Source organism: Sturnus vulgaris, unplaced genomic scaffold, assembly GCF_052056855.1.
Source record: "Sturnus vulgaris isolate bStuVul1 unplaced genomic scaffold, bStuVul1.hap1 Scaffold_817, whole genome shotgun sequence".
NCBI lineage: Eukaryota > Metazoa > Chordata > Aves > Passeriformes > Sturnidae > Sturnus > Sturnus vulgaris.
This window is the reverse complement of record NW_028276709.1, coordinates 27,056-52,617: the sequence shown is the minus strand read 5'-3', so window position 1 is coordinate 52,617 and position 25,562 is coordinate 27,056. Positions and strand designations below refer to the sequence as shown.

The 25,562-nt window shown below is 58.1% G+C and overlaps 1 long non-coding RNA gene across 1 annotated transcript; it reads left to right on the top strand.

Moving 5' to 3' along the window:
* The first annotated feature begins 12,602 nt into the window (after positions 1–12,602).
* LOC148217482 (uncharacterized) lies at positions 12,603–13,384 on the top strand. Its single transcript, XR_015801049.1, has 3 exons — positions 12,603–12,722; positions 12,882–13,019; positions 13,255–13,384. It is a non-coding gene; the product is annotated as an uncharacterized LOC148217482 (long non-coding RNA).
* The last annotated feature ends 12,178 nt before the right edge of the window (positions 13,385–25,562 follow it).

The window sequence follows — 25,562 nt, the reverse complement described above, 5'->3', positions numbered from 1 at the left end:
CAGACTCCGGCATGGCGGGCAGATTTCTCAACCTGTTCAAAGTGTTCGGGGGAATAAAAAGGAGAGGCTCTAGAGTTGCCCCAGCTCAAGAGCCTGAAGAGTCAGAGCCATTCCAGCCAATGCAGGATGGTGAGTGGCACACCTGGGCCTCAGGGCTGGTGCAAGCATCCAGCTTGGCCCCATCCCGTCCCGTCCCATCCCGTCCGTCCCATCCCAGCCCACCCACTGTGGACATGCCCAGGGACAGGACAGAAGAGGGGCCGGGCAGACACCCCGCAGCGGCCATGCTGCATCCCCTGGGGCATCCCGGGGCTGTCCCTGCCTGGGGAATGCAGGGCTGGGCTGTGTTCTCCGGCCTCTCCCGCAGCCCCTCAGCTCTGGCTGCGCTCGCTCTTTGCCAGGTGCTGCAGCCATGGAGCCGACACAAGAGCAGAAACCCACCCGTGGCCGCTTCCGCAGAACACTGAAGGTACCTGCAGCCATCCCCACCTGGGCTGGGCCTGCTGTCACCGCTCAGCTGAGCATAGTGCTTGGAGCATGCCATGGAACTTGCCTCTCTTCCCTGTCCTTTGTTCTCCTGCAGATGTTCCGCAAGTTTGTGCCCCTTCGCCGTAGAAAGACCAGCAGCACAGCAACAGAGAGCACAGCCGAGCCTGACTCCAGGCTGAGCGAGCTCCAGGCAGAGCCCGATGTCAGCCCAGATTTGGCCCAGATTGAGCACTCAGACGACCTCAACACAGCAATGAATGATGACAGGGCAAAGGCTGACATGGCAGTGACTGAGGACGTGGCCATGACAAACGCTGACACCGGAGAGACTCAGGGCATCACAAATACTGACACCACTCCCACTCCCACTCCCACTCTGAGCCAGGACCTTATTGTGGACTACTTCACGGACCCTTGCGTTTCTTCTCAGCAGCACGTAAGCAGCCTGGGGCCAAGGCTCGAGGCCTCACAGGGTTGTGTGCCCACTCACGCCATGGTCACTGGGCTCCCTCAGTCTTTGAGGGAACCACATTGTGGCGGGGAGGGAAACACGTCCTGGGGGAAGCTGGGGAGTTGCTCCCTTGGACAGCGCTCCAAGTCTTCCCCACGCCCTCCAGGTGCCAGCCATGGTGAAAAGCATTCACCAGAGTCTCATGTCCAATGCCACTGTGGGTGTCAGTCTGCGCACTGACATTCTGAGGCTGGCTGGAGAACACCCTGCTGACGTGGTGCTGACCCTCCTGCGCTGTGCCCCAACGTGTGACAGGTACAGGAACCACATGCCTTGAGAGCTAAGGGCCCACCAGCCTTTAGGGCCCACCGCCCTGTACAGCCTGTCCAATGGGCTCTGCCAGACAGGCAGACAGGCTCAGGACCCTCAGGCCCCTCTGTCTCCTGAGACTGCTGCCACGCTCCCTGCCTGGCCCTCAGGGCACCGGGGCTCTGTCACCTGGGCCCTACAGCTGCACAGGGCACTGGACTGTGACTGAGACACCCCTGACACAGAGCTCTGATCCCACAGAGCTGCTGCAAGGATGTGGACAGCCATAGGCTCATCGGGACCAACAGTGGAGAAGGTGCTGCCAACTCTGCTGTGTGTGATGGAGGCCTGGCCCCTGCACAGCATGTGCACCTCTGATGGGGACAACAAGGACGTTTTTGCCCTGGCTGTGAGTTTCTGGAACTGGCTTTGCTCGCTCCCCAGTCGCTTCTCCAGAAGCTCTCCGTCCTCTCGGTGCCTCAGGTGCTGGGTTGAAACCTGGGCTAGGGACAGGCTCAGGTGGCACCAGGCCCACTGCTCCCTCTGCCCCATGGACACCTCGGCACTGAGCGCTGTCTTGGGCTGCTTCTTTTGCAGGCAACTCTGGTGATCTGGCTAATAGCGCCTCAGTGCCCCAAGGCAATGATGTTTTATTCCTCCCGCCTCTTTGTGGCTCTGCTCTTCCATATTGTCATCACCACACAGCAGATGCCAGAGGCCGTTGATAACTTCTGGAGAGCGTGCCGGGAGGATCACCGCCTTCCCATCACGCCCAACAGGTCCTGGTCCTCCTGTCCTTCCCATGCCCTTGTGGCCAGCGCCAGTGCTCCCAGTGTGACCTGGGCTTTGCTCTGCACACAGGTTTGCAGTGCAGACCATGAAGGCTCTGCTCTTCTGTCTGCAGTATGACCCTGAGGTGATGGCCATGGAGCGCAAGCGTGGCTGGGACACGCTGCTCTCTGCTGGCACCCAGCACTATGCCATGGGTCTGCTGGCCAGGTGAGACCCCCTGTTTCCCCTCTGCCCCCGACATTTGCACTGTGTGCCTGGCGTGCCCCACACAGTCCCTGTGGTCATGGGCCAGAGAGCCTTGTCACCGAGGGACGGCCAAGCAGACTGCAAAAGGCTGGGAGAGGAGGTGCCCACAAGGGGCAGCCTCCCAAAGTGCCCACATCACCTCCAGGGATGCTGGGGAAAGACTGCATCTCTGAGTCAGTTCTGAGAGAGGTTTGCCTGCACACGTCAGCATCTGGGTGCCTTTTTCCCCCACCAGGGAGATGCGCCGTGTCTCCGTCTTCTTGTGCTCTGGGATTGCCCGCCGCCTGCTTGGGTGGCTCAGCAGGGAAGAGCCACGCTGGGATCTGCCTTTCCTGGCATTCCTTGTGGAGGTGAGCCTGATGGCCAGCGCTGCCTCACTGAACTGCCTCCCAGCTCTCTGTCCTGTCGTAGCCACAGCTGCCTGGGACAGTGCCCGTGCCCTGTGCTGATCTCTCAGCCCAGCCCTGTGAGGTTCTGGGCTCCTGCCAGCTGGATCCCCTGTCACTACCCTGTGCCTTTCAGGTCCTGGACTGCTTGGATTTCACTAAATGTGGTGACAGCCTCCTTGAGATCACGTCAAGGAACCTGCAGAGCAAGTACAGGGAGAGACGTCGCCTGGCGCTCAGATGCCTTGTGGTGCTCAGCAAGGATCCCTCGATGGTGAGAAGGGGGCAGCGGCTGAAGCTGTGCTGGGGAAAGCTGCCCCTCGGGCTGCCTGGGCTTCAAGAGCTGCAGCAAATGCTCCCAGCTCTCCTGCCTCACCTCCCTGACTTCATCACGACAGGCCTTTGGCCTCTGGGCCCTGTGGCAGCAGGGTGGGGTTGCAGTGCCAGCACAGTGGTGGTGCTGCTTCAGCCGTTCATGGCTTCACAGCACAGCCTTGTGTTCCACACAGGCCAGAAAAATGTGCAGCCTGTCTCCATGTCTTTTGGAGCTGCTGGGTGATGCAGATGGAGAGGTGGTTGCCATGACCCTCCGTGTGTTCACCAATGTGCTCCAGGACAAAGGCATCTTGATATCCAGCACCACCGCCCCAAAGCTGGCTGAGGCACTCCTGCTGCTCCTTGACAATGTAAGTCTCTGTGTCTCCAGGCATCGGCACTGGATGCCCAGAAACATTTTCCCCTATGGATTTTTGGACCTTTGTCCAGGTGAGCCTGGAGTAATTGCACTTAAGATCCTATCCTCTTCTTCCCTTCCAGGACAACAGCCGTGTGCAGGTGTTTGCCCTCGACCTCTTCTTCAAGATGATGGAGTTGGTGGTAGATGAGGGAAAAAAGCCGCTGATGAAGATTTTGAGGCAGAGCCTACTCCCGCTGTTTTGGCACTGCCATGAGGAGAATGAGCATGTGGCGAAGGTGAGGTTTTGAGTGATGCTGGTGGATGTCTGGAAGGGGCTCGGCTGCCTCCTGCAGGTCCTGGCACCTCCCGGGCTGCAGCCTCCTGCACGCCTTGGCACAGGGACGCGGCTCCTGTGCCCTGAGCTGCGGTGCCATCTGCACATCTCTGCTGCTCTCCAGGCCTCGCGGAAAACACTGCTTTGTGTGACCGAGTTCCTGAAGAGAAGGCATCTCATGCAACTGGTGAAGACAGAGAAGCTGTGGATGTTTGCCGAGTGCCTGGTAAGGAGGGCCTGGAAGCGCCAGGCTCAGCCTGGACAAGCCCCCTGAGCGCGGTGCTCACTGTGTGCGCTTGGCAGCTGTGGCCCTGCCCAGGGCTGCACGCAGGAGCCGCACGGGCTCTTCTCCAGGCTCCTGTGGGCCCGAGCCGGGCGCCGACGGAGCCCCGGCCCAGCGGCTGCTGGCCGCGCCTCAGGGCTGTGCGGGCAGGGGAGGCCGGGGCCGGCCAAAGCGGGGAGCGCCTGGCAAAGGGGCACAAAGCCCGGCCCGACCCTTCCCTCCCGCCGCTCTCTTCAGCTGGCAGAGGACAGGAGCCGAGCGGCCGAGCACCTGCGCCAGGCCCTGCTGTACCTGCAGAGCCCAAAGGAGTCCCTGCAATTAGCGGCCATCAGGTTCATGGGTGAGCCCGGGCTCCCTCCCCTCCCCTCCCCTCCCCTCCCCGCCCCGCCGCAGCTCGGCCCCAGCCCCGCCCGCTGCCCCGGCAAGCGGCATCCGGGCCCGGCGCCGTGGAGCCCCGGCTGCCCTCGGGGCTGCTGCCGCCCTGTGACACACAGGGCTGGCAGCGCCGCTGGCGGGGAGCTGTGCCGCTGGACAGAGCCGTGACAGGCTCTGTGTTCCCAGGGATCGCTGGGCGGTACCTGACGGGTCAGCCAGGAGACATTGACGTTCTCATTGAGGGTGAGTGCGGGCAGCGGGCTGTCAGCGGGGTTGGCGGGGGGAGCTGCAATCCCTGCCCCGGCTGCGGTGGGCTTTGCTCCCTGTGTGGACGGGGGGATGGCGTGGGCAGAGCTCCGAGAGATTTCAGGGACGCAGGTGGAGGGATTCGTGGCCAGCACCTTGCAGCTGACCCCGTTGGCCCCTCTTGTGGCCATGGCAAGAGCTGGGAAGGATGTGGCCCTGTCAGGAAGGTCTGCTTGGATTCCCACAGATGCGGGCTCTCACTGTGGCTCTATTCCTCTCTCTTCCAGCCCTTCAAGCCTTGAAGAGATACGATATACTACTGGAAGAGGTGATCAGTGAAAGGCTTGCAGAACCATGCTCATCTGCCGGCTTAGAAGAACCAGCGTCCCTTTAAGACCTCCAGATGCCATGGAAGTTGAGGCTGCCTTGAGACCAGAAGAGACCAGCTGAAGCTGCAGGCACAGCTGATGATTAGCACAGCTGAGCCTGTGGGAAGCTCGCATGGCTTCAGCCCTCTCCCTGCTTGTAGAGAGCTCTCTCCCTCCAGCCTTCAGACACTGCCTATCCTTTCTTGTTCCCTCGACTATTCCTCCCTTTTGACTGCTCCTTCCCTCCAGCCCTCAGATTGTGCCCATCCCTTTTTTTCCCCTCCAGCTCATGCTTTTGCTTTGCCTTCCATCAATAAACAGTTTGGCTTCTTCACTTTGCCTGCATCTCTGTGGAGCTCAAGCGGCACAATTCCAGAGCCCTGGAACACACACAGGCCTCTCCTGCTGTTCTCTTCCGTGCCGTGCTTTCTGTAGACACTCAGAAACGAGGGCAGATCATCCTGGAAAGGTCTCTGTGTTGAACGTCCAGTTCCACAACACTGTGGAGTTAAAGGTCTTGCTGAGCACCCTGAAGGCGCTGGGTTTTAGAAGAACCAACCTGAGTATGCTCTGAGTGCAGCTCGGAGAGATTCCATAGCAAGCATCCACGGAGGGCAAAGGAGCTTTGGAATGCTGGAAGGTTTCAAGAATAGCTTCCTGAAAGCACAGCAATGCTCCATCACTGGAGCATTGGGTCAGGAAGAGGGCAGAACCAGAGACCAACAGGGCATTGTTGGGGAGCTCTGGGTGTTCCAAAAGAGCAAATGAAGCAGCAGCACAGTGCCTGAGACTCGGACGCGTGACCGTGCCAGTGTCCAGAGCGCAGTCAGGCAGTGCCGGGACCCTGGGTGCGGTTCTGGTCCCCAGAAGCGAGGAATCAGAGCCCCTGCCTCAGAGCCAGTCAGCCAAGCAAGTGAGACCAGACGGAGGGGGCACCCTTCCAGTCTCCCTTGGGCATGGCTGCAAAAGAGCCCCTGCTTCTTCTACCTCCTCTGCCTGTGTTTGGGGTGTGCTGATGGCAGAGCCAGCCAGGTGGTGCTCTGTGTGCCCAAGCCGGTTGAGAGCAGGCATGAAAAGTGCTGTGTGTACAGCACAGAGTCCTGGGAGGTGCTGGCAAGAGCATCCTGTGGGAGCAGGGCTCTGGTCTCTGTCCGGGAACAGCCTGGTTTTGTGGCCGTGACCGCAGGCAGGAGTTGAGGCAGGCGAAGAGGCAGCGGGCAGCTTGTGTTTGTAGAGGGCCTGGGTCTGCACGTCAGAACCTCCACGTGGAAACACACTTGGGGGAACACAAGCTAGAGCTGGAGTGCCAGTTCTGAAAGGCCCAGAAGGAATTGAGACTTGCCAGGACTTCTTAAGAATGTGTTGGTGAACCTGGGGAAAGCTACGCATTTGGAAAAATGCCTTTGGAGAAAAGGGGCTTGCGTCTTAAGGAAAGTGCTTCACAGGGAGATCGCAGTGAGGTAGGTGCAAGCGTCCCCCTTTGGCTCCCTGTGGTCCTTTGAGTCCTTGAGGCCCGCTGCCCTGGGCACAGGGGCAGGGGAAGGGAGAAGGCTGTGAAGAGCAGGTTTGGCATCTGCCTGGAGCTGTGGAGACCAACCCAAGCACCTGCAGCACGCTGTGTTACCCCCTTTTGGCCAGAGGTGTGAGCAGGAGCATCTCTGTCCAGCTGCGAGCCCCAAAGCTCTCTTTGAGAGCTGTGAATTAAAAGTCCTTGATGCACACACTGTTCACATCTCACCTGCCTGCTGTGTTTCGGCTCTTGGCAATATGCAATTGCCTCTCGCTTGGTGGAAGCTGCTGCGGGCCAGGGCCAGCAAAGAGCTGGGCTGTGCGGGCCAGGCAATCTGCAGAGTCTTGGCTGATCTTGGTGTGTCCCTGGCCTCAGCAAAGGCCGGGAAGGTTTGCCTCCCAAGGCATCCTGCTCATTGGCTCTTCCTGTGCGCCTTGGAGAGAAGAAGGTCGGCATTTCTGGCAGCTGGGCATAGGCAGGACTTAAAACGGGGGCGTGTTGTGGCCCAGGGCCAGCTGAGATACCCTGAGAGGAGGCAGCCCAGTGCTCCTTGCTCCTCTCTGCCGACACCAGATCGTTTGTCTGCTTTTGGGGTGACCCTGGCTCTGTCGGGGGTGCTGGGTGGACACGAGACAGCAGCTCCTGTCCCGCTGGGTCCCAGCAGTGCCTCGCAGCAGTCCTGCGTGCACATCAGGGTGCTGGCCAAGAGAGGTCCTGGGAGCTGAGGATTTAAGCTTCCGCAGGTGCATACAGGTCAAGGCCAACGGTGTTCCCTCAGAATACAGCAGTCCTGAGGCTTCCCCTCACAGCTGTCTGATGTCACCCACTCCTTGTGGCACCAGGTGCTTTCCTGTGGAATGTTCTACCTCCCCCAAGAGTCAAGAGGGAGCTGGAGAAAGAGCTTGCCAGGCCGCTCTCCATCCTTTCTCAGCAGTGCTGCTCAAGTGCAGAACTCTGAGCTGAGCACCAATGTGCAAATGGAGCAGCCGTGCACAGGGAGAGTTGGTGGGAAGGATGATCCAGGAACCATAGGCCTGGCAGCCTGAGCTGGCTACTGGGAAAGGCCTTGGAGCAGATCCTCCCGAGTGCCATCCCATGGCACGTGCAGGGAACCAGGGGTCTGCTGGAGGCTGGGAAAGCTCTGCGGAGGGATGGGGTTAGCTGGGGATCCCGGCGGGCTGTTGGGGGCTTGTGTGTGGCTGATTAGGGGGGTTGGTGTTGGTGGGCGTCTTGGAGAAGGAGCTGTGTGGAAGGTGAGAGGTCTAGGCTGGAATTGGAGTCAGCTTGAAGGCAGCATCTGTGCTTTGGCACAGCTTTGGTTCTGGAGGAGGGCCAAAGCACTAGCTGTGATTTTTTGTTAGGGGTCCTGATCTTCCTGCAGGGAAGAGGAGGGGAGAGCTGTACTTTAAGAGTGTGTTGGTTTGAAAGTAAAACCAGTGCGAGACTCCAAGTCAGTAATACAATTTAATAGGAGAAAAGAGAAAAAAATAAAATACATGCAATAATATAAAAGAAACAACCACCAACACAGTCAGAAATACAACCTGACACCCTGTCAGTCAGGGTGTTGGTAGCAGTCCATATAAATGGTGGCTGCAGTCCTCCTGGATGACAGATGTGGTTCTGTTGAAGCGGTGCTCCTGTAGAAGGTGCAGTTTTCCTCCGAAGATCCAGCAATGATGTGGAAAAAGGTCCGACTTTCCTCTGGGATCCAGTTGAAAGGTCTGCCCTCGGGTCCCAAACCCCAGTATTTTATCTAGGTAGGAAAGGCTTGGCTCCTGCCCCAGCTGGGGCATCTCCCAATGGGGTGATGTAATCTTATCAGTCACACAATAGGACTTAATGGCCCATTAACGGAATATATCTTCTGGAGGAAGGATGGGTTGTGAATAGATAACGATGATCATCCCCCCATCTTATCAGATGGCACATCAGCAGAGGATATCTCCCACAGAGATAAGGATCACCACCCCTCCCACATTTTAACAGATGGTGATAGAATACACATTTTTGCATTGTACCCCAGGACAAAGAGCCACTTAGCTATCTGTACCAGGAGGAGGATTAGCCATTTTGCAATCTTCTCATTTGTTTGGGCTAATTTGCTAACACTGAGTGCACTTCCACTCCTTGTGAGCTTTTATTCCTTCCTAGAATTAGGATATTATCATCTCTTCATTGAAAACCATTTGCAAAGCAAAGAATGGCCTTTATTCGCCTCTGTGTAGTGTTCTTTTGTAAAGTGACTCTCCAATGGATGACAAATGAAGGCAAATGAGTTGCTGCTTTGAGATGGGAAGCAAACGTCCAAATCTGTCACACTCTCTGGCCATGCCAGTGAATTTGGGGAAGGAAGGCTTTCCTGAATTGAGGGCTCTTAAATGCCCGGAGCCCGCAGAGCAGCGTTGGATAGGATTTGAGCCATTCCTAACATTCCTGTCGGGCTCTCTTAGATATTTGGGCCAAGGGATTCCTTCCAACCTGGGCCACTTTGGGTGGGCTCAGGGTGTCCCCAGGGCAGGTGTCAGTGTGTGCAAGGGCCCTTTGTGATGCAGTGCAGCCTGGTCACCGTGGCATGGAACCGTGTCTAAGGACCCTTTGTGACATGTGGTGACATGGGGGCTGGTGGTGACACGGGCACACCAGAGTGCTCGGAGCACGCGACGGGACAGGAGGCGCCAGAGCGGTGCTGTGAGGAGCCCCCGCACAGCACACTCGTTCGTGCCTGACCCCGAGCTTTTCCGAGGCGTTATTCCTGCAGGTGACCTCGTGGAAAGACTGCAGGACTTGGTGACTTGGAGCTTTCCTGAGGTATCTCTGATCCCTGTGGCTGGTGCACTAGTAGCCAGACCTTGGGGTGTGGTGATCTGAATCATTTACGAGGAGTCTGCTGCCCTTGTGGCAGGAGGCCTCAAGTGCAGGACTTGCTGTCCTGCAGCCTTCCTGAGGCTTCTCTGTCGCAGGTGCCTTTAAGGCACAGCTGCACAACTTGTTGCCTTGTAACTTTCCCAAAGCATCTCTCTAGAAGGTGCCCTCGAGGCCAGACTCCGGCATGGCGGGCAGATTTCTCAATCTGTTCAAAGTGTTCAGGGCAATAAAAAGGAGAGGCTCTAGAGTTGCCCCAGCTCCTCAAGAGCCCGAAGAGTCAGAGCCGTTCCAGCCAATGCAGGATGGTGAGTGGCACACCTGGGTCTCAGGGCTGGTGCATGCATCCAGCTTGGCCCCGTCCCGTCCCGTCCCATCCCGTCCGTCCCATCCCATCCCGTCTCATCTCGTCTCAGTCCAGCCCACCCACTGTGGACATGCCCAGGGACAGGACAGAAGAGGGGCCGGGCAGACACCCTGCAGCGGCCGTGCTGGCATCCCCTGGGGCATCCCGGGGCTGTCCCTGCCTGGGGAATGCAGGGCTGGGCTGTGTTCTCCGGCCTCTCCCGCAGCCCCTCAGCTCTGGCTGCGCTCGCTCTTTGCCAGGTGCTGCAGCCATGGAGCCGACACAAGAGCAGAAACCCACCCGTGGCCGCTTCCGCAGAACACTGAAGGTACCTGCAGCCATCCCCACCTGGGCTGGGCCTGCTGTCACTGCTCAGCCCAGCACAGCGCTTGGAGCATGCCATGGAACTTGCCTCTCTTCCCTGTCCTTTGTTCTCCTGCAGATGTTCCGCGAGTTTGTGCCCCTTCGCCGTAGAAAGACCAGCAGCACAGCAACAGAGAGCACAGCCGAGCCTGACTCCAGGCTGAGCGAGCTCCAGGCAGAGCCCGATGTCAGCCCAGATTTGGCTGAGTGCTCAGACCACTTCAACACAGCAGTGAATGATGACAGGGCAAAGGCTGACATGGCAGTGACGGAGGACGTGGCCATGACAAACGCTGACACCGGAGAGACTCAGGGCATCACAAATACTGACACCACTCCCGCTGTCATTCATGCTCCCACCACCGATTTTGTTGAGAAGAGTGTTGTTTCATCTGAGCTGCAGGTTAGCAGTCTGGGGCCAGGGCTGGTGCCCTCCCAGGATCATGTGATCGTGCATCCCCTCAAGGAACGGCCACTGTGCCTCCTTGGTCTTTGAGGCCAGAAGAGTGTGGTGGGAAGGTGTCGCTGGCTGGGTTTTTGGGCTCCCTTTGGGATCTCTGAGACCGCTTCTGCAGCCCTCAGCGACAGAGCACGTTCCCGAGCCTTGCCCAGATAGAAATTTGGCTCGCGGTGAGCTCTTAGACCAGCGGGGTAAATAAACCAGGATATGTAGAAAGCCACAAATCCATAGTTTATTCTATGAAGGCATCCAATCTAGCATATACCAACGGTTATTGTTTTACAGGGGTTTTTATAGCTTTTGGGAGTTTTACAGTTTGCACCAATTATCAAGGGAATTCTACATTCTAACCAATCCCTGAGGGATTTTACATTCAAAGCTGGCCTGCGGATACTAAAAGAGAATGAGCCACTAATACTGGAGATCGAAGGATCTACCAAGGGCGGGAACTGGATTCCTTTTTGTATTCATCATTTCACAAGCCATTTCTTATCTTTAAGCTATGGTTTTCCAAGGAGTTTGTTCTGAGGATGCAGGGAGACTTTCTTCTTTATGAATGTTTTCTGCTCCCTCCACAGGAAGGGAAGCACTTCTTGGGGGAAGCTGGTCCCTTGGACAGCACTCCAAGTCCTCGTCACGCCTCTTCCAGGTGCCAGCCATGGTGAAAAGCATTCACCAGAGTCTCGTGTCCTGTGCCACTGTGGGTGTCAGTCTGCGCACTGACATTCTGAGGCTGGCTGGAGAACACCCTGCTGACGTGGTGCTGACCCTCCTGCGCTGTGCCCCAACGTGTGACAGGTACGAGGCCCACGTGCCTTGAGAGCTCAGGGCTCAACAGCCTTTAGGGCCCACCAGCCTTTAGGGCCCACCGCCCTGTACAGCCTGTCCAATGGGCTCTGCCAGACAGGCAGACAGGCCCAGGACCCTCAGGCCCCTCTGTCTCCTGAGACTGCTGCCACGCTCCCTGCCTGGCCCTCAGGGCACCGGGGCTCTGTCACCTGGGCCCTACAGCTGCACAGGGCACTGGACTGTGACTGAGACACCCCTGACACAGAGCTCTGATCCCACAGAGCTGCTGCAAGGATGTGGAGAGCCATAGGCTCATCGGGATCAACAGTGGAGAAGGTGCTGCCAACTCTGCTGTGTGTGATGGAGGCCTGGCCCCTGCACAGCATGTGCACCTCTGATGGGGACAACAAGGACGTTTTTGCCCTGGCTGTGAGTTTCTGGAACTGGCCTTGGTTTCCTCGCCAGTAGCCTCTCCAGCAGATCTCCATCCATCCTCTCTGTGCCTCAGGCGCTGGGCTAGGGACAGGCTCAGGCAGCACCAGGCCCACTGCTCCCCCTGCCTCTCCCCTCGGGCCCTGCCCCATGGACACCTCGGCACTGAGCGCTGTCTTGGGCTGCTTCTTTTGCAGGCAACTCTGGTGCTCTGGGTGATTATCCGGGTGCCTCAGTGCCATGAGGCCATGATGCATTCTTCCAACGCTCTGGTTACGGCTCTGCTCTTCCATGTCATCATCACCACACAGCAGATGCCAGAGGCAGTTGATAACTTCTGGAGAGCGTGCCGGGAGGATCACCACCTTCCCAGCAAGCCCAACAGGTCCTGGTCCTCCTGTCCTTCCCATGCCCTTGTGGCCAGCGCCAATGCTCCCAGTGTGACCTGGGCTTTGCTCTGCACACAGGTTTGCAGTGCAGACCATGAAGGCTCTGCTCTTCTGTCTGCAGTATGACCCTGAGGTGATGGCCATGGAGCGCAAGCGTGGCTGGGACACGCTGCTCTCTGCTGGCACCCAGCACTATGCCATGGGTCTGCTGGCCAGGTGAGACCCCCTGTTTCCCCTCTGCCCCCGACATTTGCACTGTGTGCCTGGCGTGCCCCACACAGTCCCTGTGGTCATGGGCCAGAGAGCCTTGTCACCGAGGGACGGCCAAGCAGACTGCAAAAGGCTGGGAGAGGAGGTGCCCACAAGGGGCAGCCTCCCAAAGTGCCCACATCACCTCCAGGGATGCTGGGGAAAGACTGCATCTCTGTGAGTCACTCTTGGGAGATTATTGCACCCTCCCCCCACCTCAGGGTCTTACTCCCTTTTTCCCCCTGCTAGGTTGATGCGTCGTGGCTTGATGCCCTTGTGTACCCATGTCGCACTCCACCTACTCCAGCTGCTCAGCACACAGGAGCCACGCTGGGATCTGCCTTTCCTGGCATTCACTGTGGAGGTGAGCCTCTTGGCCAGAGCTCCCTCCCAGCTCTCTGTCCTCTCGTCACCACAGCTGCCTGGGACACTGCCCGTGCCCTGTGCTGATCTCTCAGCCCAGCCCTGTGTGGTTGCGCGCTCCTGCCGGCCGGGTCCGCTGTCACTGCCCTGTGCCTTTCAGGTCCTGGACTGCTTGGATTTCACTCAATGTGCTGACAGCATCCTGGAGATCATGTCAAGGAACCTGCAGAGCAAGTACAGGGAGAGACGTCGCCTGGCACTCAGATGCCTTGTGGTGCTCAGCAAGGATCCCTCGATGGTGAGAAGGGGGCAGCGGCTGAAGCTGTGCTGGGGAAAGCTGCCCCTCGGGCTGCCTGGGCTTCAGGAGCTGCAGCAGATGCTCCCAGCTCTCCTGCCTCACCTCCCTGAGTTCATCACGACAGGCCTTTGGCCTCTGGGCCCTGTGGCAGCAGGGTGGGGTTGCAGTGCCAGCACGGCAGTGGTGGCACTGTAGCCGTTCTTGGCTTCACAGCACAGCCTTGTCTTCTACACAGGCCAAACGTATACGCAGCCTGTCTCGAAGCCTCCTGGAGCTGCTGGGTGATGCACAGAGAGAGGTGATTGGCATGTCCCTCTCTGTCTTCATAAATATCTTCCAGGAAAAACACCTCATGATATCTAGCACTGCTGCTACAAAGCTGGCTGTGCCACTCCTGTCACTACTGGAAAATGTAAGGCTCTGTGCCCCCAGCCATGAGCACTGGCTGCTGCCCCGAAACTTTGTGCCTTCCTGATGTTTGGGCCTTCGCCCAGGTGGGCTGTACAAGTTGCTTCTGAGGTCTTTTCCTCCTTCTTTCCTCCAGGATAGCAGTCATGTGCAGCAGCTTTCCGTTCACCTCTTCTGCAAGGTGATGGACTTGGTAGTGGACAAGGGAAAAACGGCCCTGGAGAGAATTGTGAGCCAGAGCCTGCTCCCACTCTTCTTCCACTGCCATGATGAGAACCAGGAGCTGGCAAAGGTAAAGTTTTGTGTGATGCTGGTGGATGTCTGGAAGGGGCTCGGCTGCCTCCTGCAGGTCCTGGCACCTCCCGGGCTGCAGCCTCCTGCACGCCTTGGCACAGGGACGCGGCTCCTGTGCCCTGAGCTGCGGTGCCATCTGCACATCTCTGCTGCTCTCCAGGCCTCTCGAGAAACGCTGCTTTGTGCGGCCGGGTTCTTGAAGAAGACGGATCTCCAACAGGCGCTGCAGACAGAAGAGCTGTGGATGTTTGCCGAGTGCCTGGTAAGGAGGGCCTGGAAGCGCCAGGCTCAGCCTGGACAAGCCCCCTGAGCGCGGTGCTCACTGTGTGCGCTTGGCAGCTGTGGCCCTGCCCAGGGCTGCACGCAGGAGCCGCACGGGCTCTTCTCCAGGCTCCTGTGGGCCCGAGCCGGGCGCCGACGGAGCCCCGGCCCAGCGGCTGCTGGCCGCGCCTCAGGGCTGTGCGGGCAGGGGAGGCCGGGGCCGGCCAAAGCGGGGAGCGCCTGGCAAAGGGGCACAAAGCCCGGCCCGACCCTTCCCTCCCGCCGCTCTCTCCAGCTGGCAGACGACAGGAGCCGAGCGGCCGAGCACCTGCGCCAGGCCCTGCCGTACCTGCAGAGCCCACAGCAGTCCGTCCAATTAGCGGCCATCAGGTTCATGGGTGAGCCCGGGCTCCCTCCCCTCCCCTCCCCTCCCCTCCCCGCCCCGCCGCAGCTCGGCCCCAGCCCCGCCTGCGGCCCCGGCAGCGCGGCATCCGGGCCCGGCGCCGTGGAGCCCCGGCTGCCCTCGGGGCTGCTGCCGCCCTGTGTCGCAGCCGTGCCCTTGGGCGTCAGGATGCAGCAAGGGCCCGGGCTGAGCCCTGCCGGGCCACGAGGGCGTGTGGCCACAGGGCTGGCAGCGCCGCTGGCAGGGAGCTGTGCCGCTGGACAGAGCCGTGACGGGCTCTGTGTTCCCAGGGATCGCCGGGGCACGCATGAGGAAGTAGAAGAATGAGCTCCAGGTGCTCAGTGCGGGTGAGTGAGGGCAGCGGGCTGGCAGCGGGGGCTGGCAGGTGGAGTTGCAATCCCTGTCCCGGCTGCGGAGGGCTTTGCTCCCTGTGTGGATGAAGGGTGGCGTGGGCAGAGCTCCGAGTGTTTTATTGGGACACAGGCGGGATTCTTGGCCTGCACCTTGCAGCCGATCCCGTTGGCAACTCCTCTCTGCTGGCCATTGCAGGAGCTGAGTGGGCTGCCCTTGGCAGGAAGGTCTACTTGGATTCCCACAGATCCGGGCTCTGACTGTGACTCTTCTCTCTTCCAGCCATTCACACCCCAAGGAAACAAACCAGTCCATCCCACTGGAACCTGAATATTCAAGACCAGTTTGCCAACAGAGCTGAAGAATTAGGTTCCTCTGAGCGACACAGTGAACCAGTGTCCCAAGAACAGCACCAGGAGACACTGAAGAGGACACCACATGCATATCTCACTGGAGCTCCAGGCACAGCTGATGATTGGCACAGCTGAACCTGTGGGAAGCTCGCATGGCTTCAGCCCTCTCCCTGCCTGTACATAGCTCTCTCCCTCTAGCCCTCAGACCACGCCAATCCCTGTTTTCCCTTCCACCTCATTCCTTTGCTTTGCAAAGTATATTATCTCCTACTAGTGGTTCTTTGTTTATCCTTTGTCAAAAGAAATAGATTAAAGTCTTTTGTTTGTTAAAATTGTGTCTATTAAATAAACAATTCATTTTGTAATAGACTTAAACAACCATTATGAAGAACTTGTGAGCAAGAGCGGTTTTGGGGTGCTGCCCACCTCAATAAAGCCAATCACTACTGCCAGAGGCCTGGGCAGAGGCAAGACTTGTTTCATCTCCCCTCTCCCTTCGTAACATTCCCTTTGGCTCCCTGTGGTCCTTTGAGTCCTTGAGGCCCGCTGCCCTGGGCACAGGGGCAGGGGAAGGGAGAAGGCTGTGAAGAGCAGGTTTGGCATCTGCCTGGAGCTGTGGAGACCAACCCAAGCACCTGCAGCACGCTGTGTTACCCCCTTTTGGCCAGAGGTGTGAGCAGGAGCATCTCTGTCCAGCTGCGAGCCCCAAAGCTCTCTTTGAGAGCTGTGAATTAAAAGGCCTTGATGCGCACACTGTTCACATCTCACCCGCCTGCTGTGTTTCGGCTCTTGGCAATATGCAATTGCCTCTCGCTTGGTGGAAGCTGCTGCGGGCCAGGGCCAGCAAAGAGCTGGGCTGTGCGGGCCAGGCAATCTGCAGAGTCTTGGCTGATCTTGGTGTGTCCCTGGCCTCAGCAAAGGCCGGGAAGGTTTGCCTCCCAAGGCATCCTGCTCATTGGCTCTTCCTGTGCGCCTTGGAGAGAAGAAGGTCGGCATTTCTGGCAGCTGGGCATTAGCAGGCCTTAAAACGGGGGCGTGTTTTGGCCCAGGGCCAGCTGAGATACCCTGAGAGGAGGCAGCCCAGTGCTCCTTGCTCCTCTCTGCCGACACCAGATCGTTTGTCTGCTTTTGGGGTGACCCTGGCTCTGTCGGGGGTGCTGGGTGGACACGAGACAGCAGCTCCTGTCCCGCTGGGTCCCAGCAGTGCCTCGCAGCAGTCCTGCGTGCACATCAGGGTGCTGGCCAAGAGAGGTCCTGGGAGCTGAGGATTTAAGCTTCTGCAGGTGCATACAGGTCAAGGCCAACGGTGTTCCCTCAGAATACAGCAGTCCTGAGGCTTCCCCTCACAGCTGTCTGATGTCACCCACTCCTTGTAGCACCAGGTGCTTTCCTGTGGAATGTTCTACCTCCCCCAAGAGTCAAGAGGGAGCTGGAGAAAGAGCTTGCCAGGCCGCTCTCCATCCTTTCTCAGCAGTGCTGCTCAAGTGCAGAACTCTGAGCTGAGCACCAATGTGCAAATGGAGCAGCCGTGCACAGGGAGAGTTGGTGGGAAGGATGATCCAGGAACCATAGGCCTGGCAGCCTGAGCTTGCTACCGGGAAAGGCCTTGGAGCAGATCCTCCCGAGTGCCATCCCATGGCACGTGCAGGGAACCAGGGGTCTGCTGGAGGCTGGGAAAGCTCTGCGGAGGGATGGGGATAGCTGGGGATCCTGGCGGGCTGTTGGGGGCTTGTGTGTGGCTGATTAGGTGGGTTGGTGTTGGTGGGCGTCTTGGAGAAGGAGCTGTGTGGAAGGTGAGAGGTCTAGGCTGGAATTGGAGTCAGCTTGAAGGCAGCATCTGTGCTTTGGCACAGCTTTGGTTATGGAGCAGGGCCAAAGCACTAGCTGTGATTTTTTGTTAGGGGTCCTGATCTTCCTGCAGGGAAGAGGAGGGGAGAGCTGTACTTTAAGAGTGTGTTGGTTTGAAAGTAAAACCAGTGCGAGACTCCAAGTCAGTAATACAATTTAATAGGAGAAAAGAGAAAAAAATAAAATACATGCAATAATATAAAAGAAACAACCACCAACACAGTCAGAAATACAACCTGACACCCTGTCAGTCAGGGTGTTGGTAGCAGTCCATATAAATGGTGGCTGCAGTCCTCCTGGATGACAGATGTGGTTCTGTTGAAGCGGTGCTCCTGTAGAAGGTGCAGTTTTCCTCCGAAGATCCAGCAATGATGTGGAAAAAGGTCCGACTTTCCTCTGGGATCCAGTTGAAAGGTCTGCCCTCGGGTCCCAAACCCCAGTATTTTATCTAGGTAGGAAAGGCTTGGCTCCTGCCCCAGCTGGGGCATCTCCCAATGGGGTGATGTAATCTTATCAGTCACACAATAGGACTTAATGGCCCATTAACGGAATATATCTTCTGGAGGAAGGATGGGTTGTGAATAGATAACGATGATCATCCCCCCATCTTATCAGATGGCACATCAGCAGAGGATATCTCCCACAGAGATAAGGATCACCACCCCTCCCACATTTTAACAGATGGTGATAGAATACACATTTTTGCATTGTACCCCAGGACAAAGAGCCACTTAGCTATCTGTACCAGGAGGAGGATTAGCCATTTTGCAATCTTCTCATTTGTTTGGGCTAATTTGCTAACACTGAGTGCACTTCCACTCCTTGTGAGCTTTTATTCCTTCCTAGAATTAGGATATTATCATCTCTTCATTGAAAACCATTTGCAAAGCAAAGAATGGCCTTTATTCGCCTCTGTGTAGTGTTCTTTTGTAAAGTGACTCTCCAATGGATGACAAATGAAGGCAAATGAGTTGCTGCTTTGAGATGGGAAGCAAACGTCCAAATCTGTCACACTCTCTGGCCATGCCAGTGAATTTGGGGAAGGAAGGCTTTCCTGAATTGAGGGCTCTTAAATGCCCGGAGCCCTTGGATAGGATTTGAGCCATTCCTAACATTCCTGTCGGGCTCTCTTAGATATTTGGGCCAAGGGATTCCTTCCAACCTGGGCCACTTTGGGTGGGCTCAGGGTGTCCCCAGGGCAGGTGTCAGTGTGTGCAAGGGCCCTTTGTGATGCAGTGCAGCCTGGTCACCGTGGCATGGAACCGTGTCTAAGGACCCTTTGTGACATGTGGTGACATGGGGGCTGGTGGTGACACGGGCACACCAGAGTGCTCGGAGCACGCGACGGGACAGGAGGCGCCAGAGCGGTGCTGTGAGGAGCCCCCGCACAGCACACTCGTTCGTGCCTGACCCCGAGCTTTTCCGAGGCGTTATTCCTGCAGGTGACCTCGTGGAAAGACTGCAGGACTTGGTGACTTGGAGCTTTCCTGAGGTATCTCTGATCCCTGTGGCTGGTGCACTAGTAGCCAGACCTTGGGGTGTGGTGATCTGAATCATTTACGAGGAGTCTGCTGCCCTTGTGGCAGGAGGCCTCAAGTGCAGGACTTGCTGTCCTGCAGCCTTCCTGAGGCTTCTCTGTCGCAGGTGCCTTTAAGGCACAGCTGCACAACTTGTTGCCTTGTAACTTTCCCAAAGCATCTCTCTAGAAGGTGCCCTCGAGGCCAGACTCCGGCATGGCGGGCAGATTTCTCAATCTGTTCAAAGTGTTCAGGGCAATAAAAAGGAGAGGCTCTAGAGTTGCCCCAGCTCCTCAAGAGCCCGAAGAGTCAGAGCCGTTCCAGCCAATGCAGGATGGTGAGTGGCACACCTGGGTCTCAGGGCTGGTGCATGCATCCAGCTTGGCCCCGTCCCGTCCCGTCCCATCCCGTCCGTCCCATCCCATCCCGTCTCATCTCGTCTCAGTCCAGCCCACCCACTGTGGACATGCCCAGGGACAGGACAGAAGAGGGGCCGGGCAGACACCCTGCAGCGGCCGTGCTGGCATCCCCTGGGGCATCCCGGGGCTGTCCCTGCCTGGGGAATGCAGGGCTGGGCTGTGTTCTCCGGCCTCTCCCGCAGCCCCTCAGCTCTGGCTGCGCTCGCTCTTTGCCAGGTGCTGCAGCCATGGAGCCGACACAAGAGCAGAAACCCACCCGTGGCCGCTTCCGCAGAACACTGAAGGTACCTGCAGCCATCCCCACCTGGGCTGGGCCTGCTGTCACTGCTCAGCCCAGCACAGCGCTTGGAGCATGCCATGGAACTTGCCTCTCTTCCCTGTCCTTTGTTCTCCTGCAGATGTTCCGCGAGTTTGTGCCCCTTCGCCGTAGAAAGACCAGCAGCACAGCAACAGAGAGCACAGCCGAGCCTGACTCCAGGCTGAGCGAGCTCCAGGCAGAGCCCGATGTCAGCCCAGATTTGGCTGAGTGCTCAGACCACTTCAACACAGCAGTGAATGATGACAGGGCAAAGGCTGACATGGCAGTGACGGAGGACGTGGCCATGACAAACGCTGACACCGGAGAGACTCAGGGCATCACAAATACTGACACCACTCCCGCTGTCATTCATGCTCCCACCACCGATTTTGTTGAGAAGAGTGTTGTTTCATCTGAGCTGCAGGTTAGCAGTCTGGGGCCAGGGCTGGTGCCCTCCCAGGATCATGTGATCGTGCATCCCCTCAAGGAACGGCCACTGTGCCTCCTTGGTCTTTGAGGCCAGAAGAGTGTGGTGGGAAGGTGTCGCTGGCTGGGTTTTTGGGCTCCCTTTGGGATCTCTGAGACCGCTTCTGCAGCCCTCAGCGACAGAGCACGTTCCCGAGCCTTGCCCAGATAGAAATTTGGCTCGCGGTGAGCTCTTAGACCAGCGGGGTAAATAAACCAGGATATGTAGAAAGCCACAAATCCATAGTTTATTCTATGAAGGCATCCAATCTAGCATATACCAACGGTTATTGTTTTACAGGGGTTTTTATAGCTTTTGGGAGTTTTACAGTTTGCACCAATTATCAAGGGAATTCTACATTCTAACCAATCCCTGAGGGATTTTACATTCAAAGCTGGCCTGCGGATACTAAAAGAGAATGAGCCACTAATACTGGAGATCGAAGGATCTACCAAGGGCGGGAACTGGATTCCTTTTTGTATTCATCATTTCACAAGCCATTTCTTATCTTTAAGCTATGGTTTTCCAAGGAGTTTGTTCTGAGGATGCAGGGAGACTTTCTTCTTTATGAATGTTTTCTGCTCCCTCCACAGGAAGGGAAGCACTTCTTGGGGGAAGCTGGTCCCTTGGACAGCACTCCAAGTCCTCGTCACGCCTCTTCCAGGTGCCAGCCATGGTGAAAAGCATTCACCAGAGTCTCGTGTCCTGTGCCACTGTGGGTGTCAGTCTGCGCACTGACATTCTGAGGCTGGCTGGAGAACACCCTGCTGACGTGGTGCTGACCCTCCTGCGCTGTGCCCCAACGTGTGACAGGTACGAGGCCCACGTGCCTTGAGAGCTCAGGGCTCAACAGCCTTTAGGGCCCACCAGCCTTTAGGGCCCACCGCCCTGTACAGCCTGTCCAATGGGCTCTGCCAGACAGGCAGACAGGCCCAGGACCCTCAGGCCCCTCTGTCTCCTGAGACTGCTGCCACGCTCCCTGCCTGGCCCTCAGGGCACCGGGGCTCTGTCACCTGGGCCCTACAGCTGCACAGGGCACTGGACTGTGACTGAGACACCCCTGACACAGAGCTCTGATCCCACAGAGCTGCTGCAAGGATGTGGAGAGCCATAGGCTCATCGGGATCAACAGTGGAGAAGGTGCTGCCAACTCTGCTGTGTGTGATGGAGGCCTGGCCCCTGCACAGCATGTGCACCTCTGATGGGGACAACAAGGACGTTTTTGCCCTGGCTGTGAGTTTCTGGAACTGGCCTTGGTTTCCTCGCCAGTAGCCTCTCCAGCAGATCTCCATCCATCCTCTCTGTGCCTCAGGCGCTGGGCTAGGGACAGGCTCAGGCAGCACCAGGCCCACTGCTCCCCCTGCCTCTCCCCTCGGGCCCTGCCCCATGGACACCTCGGCACTGAGCGCTGTCTGGGGCTGCTTCTTTTGCAGGCAACTCTGGTGCTCTGGGTGATTATCCGGGTGCCTCAGTGCCATGAGGCCATGATGCATTCTTCCAACGCTCTGGTTACGGCTCTGCTCTTCCATGTCATCATCACCACACAGCAGATGCCAGAGGCAGTTGATAACTTCTGGAGAGCGTGCCGGGAGGATCACCACCTTCCCAGCAAGCCCAACAGGTCCTGGTCCTCCTGTCCTTCCCATGCCCTTGTGGCCAGCGCCAGTGCTCCCAGTGTGACCTGGGCTTTGCTCTGCACACAGGTTTGCAGTGCAGACCATGAAGGCTCTGCTCTTCTGTCTGCAGTATGACCCTGAGGTGATGGCCATGGAGCGCAAGCGTGGCTGGGACACGCTGCTCTCTGCTGGCACCCAGCACTATGCCATGGGTCTGCTGGCCAGGTGAGACCCCCTGTTTCCCCTCTGCCCCCGACATTTGCACTGTGTGCCTGGCGTGCCCCACACAGTCCCTGTGGTCATGGGCCAGAGAGCCTTGTCACCGAGGGACGGCCAAGCAGACTGCAAAAGGCTGGGAGAGGAGGTGCCCACAAGGGGCAGCCTCCCAAAGTGCCCACATCACCTCCAGGGATGCTGGGGAAAGACTGCATCTCTGAGTCAGTTCTGAGAGAGGTTTGCCTGCACACGTCAGCATCTGGGTGCCTTTTTCCCCCACCAGGGAGATGCGCCGTGTCTCCGTCTTCTTGTGCTCTGGGATTGCCCGCCGCCTGCTTGGGTGGCTCAGCAGGGAAGAGCCACGCTGGGATCTGCCTTTCCTGGCATTCCTTGTGGAGGTGAGCCTGATGGCCAGCGCTGCCTCACTGAACTGCCTCCCAGCTCTCTGTCCTGTCGTAGCCACAGCTGCCTGGGACAGTGCCCGTGCCCTGTGCTGATCTCTCAGCCCAGCCCTGTGAGGTTCTGGGCTCCTGCCAGCTGGATCCCCTGTCACTACCCTGTGCCTTTCAGGTCCTGGACTGCTTGGATTTCACTAAATGTGGTGACAGCCTCCTTGAGATCACGTCAAGGAACCTGCAGAGCAAGTACAGGGAGAGACGTCGCCTGGCGCTCAGATGCCTTGTGGTGCTCAGCAAGGATCCCTCGATGGTGAGAAGGGGGCAGCGGCTGAAGCTGTGCTGGGGAAAGCTGCCCCTCGGGCTGCCTGGGCTTCAAGAGCTGCAGCAAATGCTCCCAGCTCTCCTGCCTCACCTCCCTGACTTCATCACGACAGGCCTTTGGCCTCTGGGCCCTGTGGCAGCAGGGTGGGGTTGCAGTGCCAGCACAGTGGTGGTGCTGCTTCAGCCGTTCATGGCTTCACAGCACAGCCTTGTGTTCCACACAGGCCAGAAAAATGTGCAGCCTGTCTCCATGTCTTTTGGAGCTGCTGGGTGATGCAGATGGAGAGGTGGTTGCCATGACCCTCCGTGTGTTCACCAATGTGCTCCAGGACAAAGGCATCTTGATATCCAGCACCACCGCCCCAAAGCTGGCTGAGGCACTCCTGCTGCTCCTTGACAATGTAAGTCTCTGTGTCTCCAGGCATCGGCACTGGATGCCCAGAAACATTTTCCCCTATGGATTTTTGGACCTTTGTCCAGGTGAGCCTGGAGTAATTGCACTTAAGATCCTATCCTCTTCTTCCCTTCCAGGACAACAGCCGTGTGCAGGTGTTTGCCCTCGACCTCTTCTTCAAGATGATGGAGTTGGTGGTAGATGAGGGAAAAAAGCCGCTGATGAAGATTTTGAGGCAGAGCCTACTCCCGCTGTTTTGGCACTGCCATGAGGAGAATGAGCATGTGGCGAAGGTGAGGTTTTGAGTGATGCTGGTGGATGTCTGGAAGGGGCTCGGCTGCCTCCTGCAGGTCCTGGCACCTCCCGGGCTGCAGCCTCCTGCACGCCTTGGCACAGGGACGCGGCTCCTGTGCCCTGAGCTGCGGTGCCATCTGCACATCTCTGCTGCTCTCCAGGCCTCGCGGAAAACACTGCTTTGTGTGACCGAGTTCCTGAAGAGAAGGCATCTCATGCAACTGGTGAAGACAGAGAAGCTGTGGATGTTTGCCGAGTGCCTGGTAAGGAGGGCCTGGAAGCGCCAGGCTCAGCCTGGACAAGCCCCCTGAGCGCGGTGCTCACTGTGTGCGCTTGGCAGCTGTGGCCCTGCCCAGGGCTGCACGCAGGAGCCGCACGGGCTCTTCTCCAGGCTCCTGTGGGCCCGAGCCGGGCGCCGACGGAGCCCCGGCCCAGCGGCTGCTGGCCGCGCCTCAGGGCTGTGCGGGCAGGGGAGGCCGGGGCCGGCCAAAGCGGGGAGCGCCTGGCAAAGGGGCACAAAGCCCGGCCCGACCCTTCCCTCCCGCCGCTCTCTTCAGCTGGCAGAGGACAGGAGCCGAGCGGCCGAGCACCTGCGCCAGGCCCTGCTGTACCTGCAGAGCCCAAAGGAGTCCCTGCAATTAGCGGCCATCAGGTTCATGGGTGAGCCCGGGCTCCCTCCCCTCCCCTCCCCTCCCCTCCCCGCCCCGCCGCAGCTCGGCCCCAGCCCCGCCCGCTGCCCCGGCAAGCGGCATCCGGGCCCGGCGCCGTGGAGCCCCGGCTGCCCTCGGGGCTGCTGCCGCCCTGTGACACACAGGGCTGGCAGCGCCGCTGGCGGGGAGCTGTGCCGCTGGACAGAGCCGTGACAGGCTCTGTGTTCCCAGGGATCGCTGGGCGGTACCTGACGGGTCAGCCAGGAGACATTGACGTTCTCATTGAGGGTGAGTGCGGGCAGCGGGCTGTCAGCGGGGTTGGCGGGGGGAGCTGCAATCCCTGCCCCGGCTGCGGTGGGCTTTGCTCCCTGTGTGGACGGGGGGATGGCGTGGGCAGAGCTCCGAGAGATTTCAGGGACGCAGGTGGAGGGATTCGTGGCCAGCACCTTGCAGCTGACCCCGTTGGCCCCTCTTGTGGCCATGGCAAGAGCTGGGAAGGATGTGGCCCTGTCAGGAAGGTCTGCTTGGATTCCCACAGATGCGGGCTCTCACTGTGGCTCTATTCCTCTCTCTTCCAGCCCTTCAAGCCTTGAAGAGATACGATATACTACTGGAAGAGGTGATCAGTGAAAGGCTTGCAGAACCATGCTCATCTGCCGGCTTAGAAGAACCAGCGTCCCTTTAAGACCTCCAGATGCCATGGAAGTTGAGGCTGCCTTGAGACCAGAAGAGACCAGCTGAAGCTGCAGGCACAGCTGATGATTAGCACAGCTGAGCCTGTGGGAAGCTCGCATGGCTTCAGCCCTCTCCCTGCTTGTAGAGAGCTCTCTCCCTCCAGCCTTCAGACACTGCCTATCCTTTCTTGTTCCCTCGACTATTCCTCCCTTTTGACTGCTCCTTCCCTCCAGCCCTCAGATTGTGCCCATCCCTTTTTTTCCCCTCCAGCTCATGCTTTTGCTTTGCCTTCCATCAATAAACAGTTTGGCTTCTTCACTTTGCCTGCATCTCTGTGGAGCTCAAGCGGCACAATTCCAGAGCCCTGGAACACACACAGGCCTCTCCTGCTGTTCTCTTCCGTGCCGTGCTTTCTGTAGACACTCAGAAACGAGGGCAGATCATCCTGGAAAGGTCTCTGTGTTGAACGTCCAGTTCCACAACACTGTGGAGTTAAAGGTCTTGCTGAGCACCCTGAAGGCGCTGGGTTTTAGAAGAACCAACCTGAGTATGCTCTGAGTGCAGCTCGGAGAGATTCCATAGCAAGCATCCACGGAGGGCAAAGGAGCTTTGGAATGCTGGAAGGTTTCAAGAATAGCTTCCTGAAAGCACAGCAATGCTCCATCACTGGAGCATTGGGTCAGGAAGAGGGCAGAACCAGAGACCAACAGGGCATTGTTGGGGAGCTCTGGGTGTTCCAAAAGAGCAAATGAAGCAGCAGCACAGTGCCTGAGACTCGGACGCGTGACCGTGCCAGTGTCCAGAGCGCAGTCAGGCAGTGCCGGGACCCTGGGTGCGGTTCTGGTCCCCAGAAGCGAGGAATCAGAGCCCCTGCCTCAGAGCCAGTCAGCCAAGCAAGTGAGACCAGACGGAGGGGGCACCCTTCCAGTCTCCCTTGGGCATGGCTGCAAAAGAGCCCCTGCTTCTTCTACCTCCTCTGCCTGTGTTTGGGGTGTGCTGATGGCAGAGCCAGCCAGGTGGTGCTCTGTGTGCCCAAGCCGGTTGAGAGCAGGCATGAAAAGTGCTGTGTGTACAGCACAGAGTCCTGGGAGGTGCTGGCAAGAGCATCCTGTGGGAGCAGGGCTCTGGTCTCTGTCCGGGAACAGCCTGGTTTTGTGGCCGTGACCGCAGGCAGGAGTTGAGGCAGGCGAAGAGGCAGCGGGCAGCTTGTGTTTGTAGAGGGCCTGGGTCTGCACGTCAGAACCTCCACGTGGAAACACACTTGGGGGAACACAAGCTAGAGCTGGAGTGCCAGTTCTGAAAGGCCCAGAATGAATTGAGACTTGCCAGGACTTCTTAAGAATGTGTTGGTGAACCTGGGG